Genomic DNA, 4,612 nt, shown 5'->3' with positions numbered 1-4,612 from the left:
GGGGTAATGAAATGAAAGGTTTAGGCTCAAAGGGGCTATCTAGGGGGATTTTGGGTAGGTGAAAAAAATTGGAAAATAATGGTTTTGAAAAAAAATGGTTAGTCCTAATGCCTCCATCATTTACTTACTTGGGTTTAAGTTGGTAAGGACCGGGAATGTATCGTCGTGGCAAGTTCTGGATTTGTAAGAACCAAGCTGCTATTCACACAAGAAACGAAAAATGAGCATTTAATCTAAATATGTATATTTTTATGCTCAATAAAGGCTCAAAACTCACTTTTGTGGGAATGGGTTTTTAATGTGATCAAGTATATATAATCGAATTTTTAACTAGACTTGTTATGCCGTTTCATAATTTTCTTATGTTGGTTCTTTGTTATCACGACGCTATCGGTTGTAAACTTGTAAAAACATAACCTTTTTAGAACTTGTTATTCCCAACTTAAACTAAGACAAGTAAATAAAAAAAAATGAAAAAGTTTTTGAAAAAAATTTGGGGTGTTTAGCGGTTCCAATAGAGTTTTGTGTAAGGCTTGTGTTTAGGATTTGCAAAATTTCAAGGTTTTAGCATCCCCCCCACTCTTAAATTACACATTGTCCTCAATGTGTCCAAAAATAAAGTTTTTGGTTGATTAGAATGTGTAAAAGTGGGTTTAAACGCAAAGATTTATGTTACTGGCATCCTGGACACGGCCCCGTGTTGACCGGGCACGGCCCCGTGGTCAAGTGCCAGTAACAAAATTAGAGAATTGAAACAGAAGCCTGGACACGGGGGCGTGTCCGCCGAACATGGCCCGTGTCCAGTTACCTGAACTGGGTGATTTTCTGCAGGGGGCTCAGCACGGGGCCGTGTTGGTTGGGCACGGCCCGTGTTGAGCCTTCTGTGATGGAGATTTTTGTCGGGTTGCTCTGTTCTTCGTGCATGGTTCCATTTTTTCTCGTTCCCTTTTTCATCCATTACCACCATGAGTGTGTTTTATTCTGCAAAATAAGACTAAAAGATTAAACTAAACTAAGGATAGTTCCGCGGAATGCCTCCGTGGTGCGCCACGTTTATAAGGGTCCTTGGCTAGACCCAATGCGAGGTTATATGTTTTCTGAGTGGGATGCTTGGCGTCCCATGTTACACCGTCGGAGAGCAGCATCCAAGCTCGAATCAATAACCTCCATGTAATTGACCGGGTCGTCATCTTCTATTCTCTTCCCAACTCCGAATTTCACTTCATCATCCCCGTACTTCAAGGTGAGTGTCCCGTCATTCATATCCACCACTGCCTGGGCTGTGGCAAGGAAGGGTCTCCCTAGTATAAGGGGGACCTCGGTGTCTTCCTCCATATCGAGTATGACAAAGTCAGCTGGATAAACGAATCTGCTTACCTTTACCAAGACATTCTCGATGACACCTTGTGGGAATTTGACGGATCGATCAGCGAGTTGTATGCTCATTTTGGTAGGGCTCGTCGTTCCCAAGCCGAGTCTTTTGAACATTGATGAGGGCATAAGGTTAATGCTAGCCCCTAGGTCGGCTAAGGCATTGCGAACGGGCGAGTCCCCTATTGAGCACGGAATCGTGAAACTTCCGGGATCGATTTTCTTTTGGGGGAGTTTATTGAGTACGAGGGCAGAGCATTCTTCGCCTAAATTAACTAATTGCAAATTTTCAATTTTCTTCTTATTCGTAAGGAAGTCCCTTATAAATTTAGAGTATTTGGGCATTTGGGTTAGGACTTCGATAAAAGGAATATTGACATGCAATTGTTTTAACAGACTTTCGAATTTTGCGAATTGCTCATTTGTCTTTTGACGAATTAACCTACCGGGGTACGGAACTCGAGGAGCCTTGGTAGGCTCTGGTGATGGAGGAGAGTTCTTCTCCTGCAGAGGTGTTGGCACTGTTTCTTCCGTAGGTGGTGGTACTTCTGCAGGCCCTACGGTGCGGTTTCGTAGTGTGATGAGGTGAACTTGCGCCTTTGGGTTTGTTTCGGTATTGCTAGGTAATGCGCCTTGCGGTCTCTCGGAAAAGTTTTGAGCTATTTGATTTATTTGTTTTTCTATGTTTTGAATGCTAGCTTGTTGATTCCTAAAATTAGATTCTAATTGTAGAAATCTTTCCGAGTTTTTCTTATCAGTGTCAGAGACGAGGCGAGATATAGTATCTTCGAGCCTTTCTCGTCCACCTTGTTGTTGAGTGAAATTTTGTGACTCATTTCTTGATTGCTGAAGGTTTGTTCATTGGGTTTGTTGGTTACTACTATTGCCGGGTTCCCTCCAACCAAGGTTTGGGTGGTTTCGCCATCCTTGGTTGTAAGTTCCCGTTGGGGGACCCGACGGCCTAGGTCTATTATCAATGTAGTTTACCATTTCTTGTTGATCGTCCGTTTCTTTCATGCAACTCCAATTTTCATGTGACCCACCACACCCTTCACAAGCCATAACCGAGACTGTTTTTGTCATTTCTAATTTTTTTATTTTTGAAGAAAGGGCCTCGATTTGGGCTTGTAAAGAAGTGCTTTCATTGACCTTATGGGCGCCCGGGGCGATGGACTTATTTCCCCGGGGGGTGTGCCATTGAAAATTGGTTTGAGCAATTTCCTCAATTTGATTATATATTTCGTGTGGGCGTCGATTACCTAAAAGTCCCCCGGAGCTAGAATCAAGTGTCTGCCTAGTGTGTGGCAACAATCCATTGTAGAAAGTGGATACTTGCTGCCATATTGCGAGTCCATGATGGGGACACTTGTGTAATAGCTCCTTGAACCTTTCCCAAGTTTCATATAAGGATTCCCCGTCCTCTTGTGAGTATGTATTAATTTCAGCCATTAATTTAGCAGTTTTAGCAGGAGGGAAAGACTTATATAGAAATTTTTGGGCTAGTTCATCCCAGGTGTTTACCGATCCAGCTGGGAGGGCGTTGAGCCAAGCTTTCGCTCGGTCTTTTAGTGAGAACGGAAACATACGGAGGCGGATGGCGTCGTTTGATGCTCCATTGATCCGAAAGGTATCACATATTTCTAAGAAATTAGTTATATGTAGATGGGGATCCTCGTCCGCAAGCCCGTGGAAGGTTGCGGAGTTTTGGAGCATTTGTATCAGATGCGGTCGAAGTTCGAAGTTATTGGCTTCGAAATTCGGAGCATTGATAGCGGCGCCTAGATTACCTACGGTGGGCCGTAGATAATCCATAAGGGTACGTTGGTCCGCCATTGGAGGTGGATCACCCCAAACCTTCTCTTGGTTTTTGGCTTTTAACCTTTTTCTGAGAAAGCGTTCGGGTTCTTCTAGCGGTTCTTTTATGTCTTTATTGGAACTGGAGCTCATACACTACGTGAGGTTGGCGTCGGGTTCCAAGTCCTGCAATAAAAACAGAAAAGAATGTTGGTCAGAAGCTTCACCACGGCCCCGTGTTGAGCGAACACGGCCCCGTGGTCGGAATTACAGTGATTGTTTTTCAGATCCCAGTTACTGGAAGTTGGACACGGCCCCGTGTTGCACCAGCATGGCCCCGTGGTCAGCCTTCTGTAACTTGAAAAACAAAAACTGCCAGTAACGATGCTGAGCACGGCCCGTGTCCGACCAGGCACGGCCCCGTGCTTAGCTCTGCAGAAGCTGAAAAACTAAAAAAAAAATCCTAAAATATTAAAGAAAAATAAAAATATGATTAGGCCGTTGATTCCTAACTTTCTTAAAATCCTTGTGTCCCCGGCAACGGCGCCAAAAACTTGATGTGCGTTAGGTGTAATATATTTTTGATGTATATTTAAGCCCCTTTTTACACTTTTAGCCAAGTTTTAAATTTATAAAACACGATATTTACTAACACTAAACACACATATGGGCAAGTGCACCCATCGTGGACGTAGTATAGTGTTGGTAAGATACCGAGGTCGTCCAAGGACACAAGAGCTTTTAATACCGGTTTATCCTCAACGTCTAACCAAATCAAAAAGTGAGAAAAATGTTTTAAACTAAGAAAAATAAAAACTAACTAAATGCTGAAAAATAAAAAAAAATAAAAACAGATAGACAAGATGAATCACTTGGATCCGACACGTGTATTAGTATAACCTTTGATTATTTTCGCACTTTTGCACTTGTTTAAGAGATTATCTTAGTTATTGTAGTAGGCCCCTCTTTTGAAGGCGACGTTACCCTCAACCCAGTAGTTTGAGTCAGCAAGGATACAATCCTAAAGGGTCGGATTATTGAAAGATAATGAATTAAGTTATTAATGCAAATTATGGTAGGCCCCGCTTTTGGCGGTGACGTTACCCTCGGCTAAGTAGTCTGAGTCAGCAGGGATACAGTCCTAAATAGCCGGGTTATAGTATTAATAGTAGTTAACTTATGAGGGGGTCAAAGAGTTTGGATCCCCGCCATCCAATACCTATGGGCATTGAAGGAGATCCTACTAAAATTGACCCAGGTCCCAAGCAGGACCTCTAAACGCTGAACAAGGGCAAGACCCTTACCAAACCGTTCCCTTAACCCCCGACCAGGTAGCCAACATACCTCCATATAGATCGTGGAGATATGAATGGTGAAAATCTTTTATTTTATATAGACAGTAAAATAATGCCAAGACACCACGGACAAACGATAAGGAAAGATCACC

The 4,612-nt window shown here is 42.9% G+C and overlaps 1 non-coding gene across 1 annotated transcript; it reads left to right on the top strand.

Moving 5' to 3' along the window:
* The first annotated feature begins 2,719 nt into the window (after positions 1-2,719).
* On the top strand, positions 2,720-2,826 carry LOC118486964. Its single transcript, XR_004880131.1, has one exon. It is a non-coding gene; the product is annotated as a small nucleolar RNA R71 (small nucleolar RNA).
* The last annotated feature ends 1,786 nt before the right edge of the window (positions 2,827-4,612 follow it).

Source organism: Helianthus annuus, chromosome 14 (assembly GCF_002127325.2).
Source record: "Helianthus annuus cultivar XRQ/B chromosome 14, HanXRQr2.0-SUNRISE, whole genome shotgun sequence".
NCBI lineage: Eukaryota > Viridiplantae > Streptophyta > Magnoliopsida > Asterales > Asteraceae > Helianthus > Helianthus annuus.
This window is presented reverse-complemented; position numbering and strand designations above follow the sequence as displayed.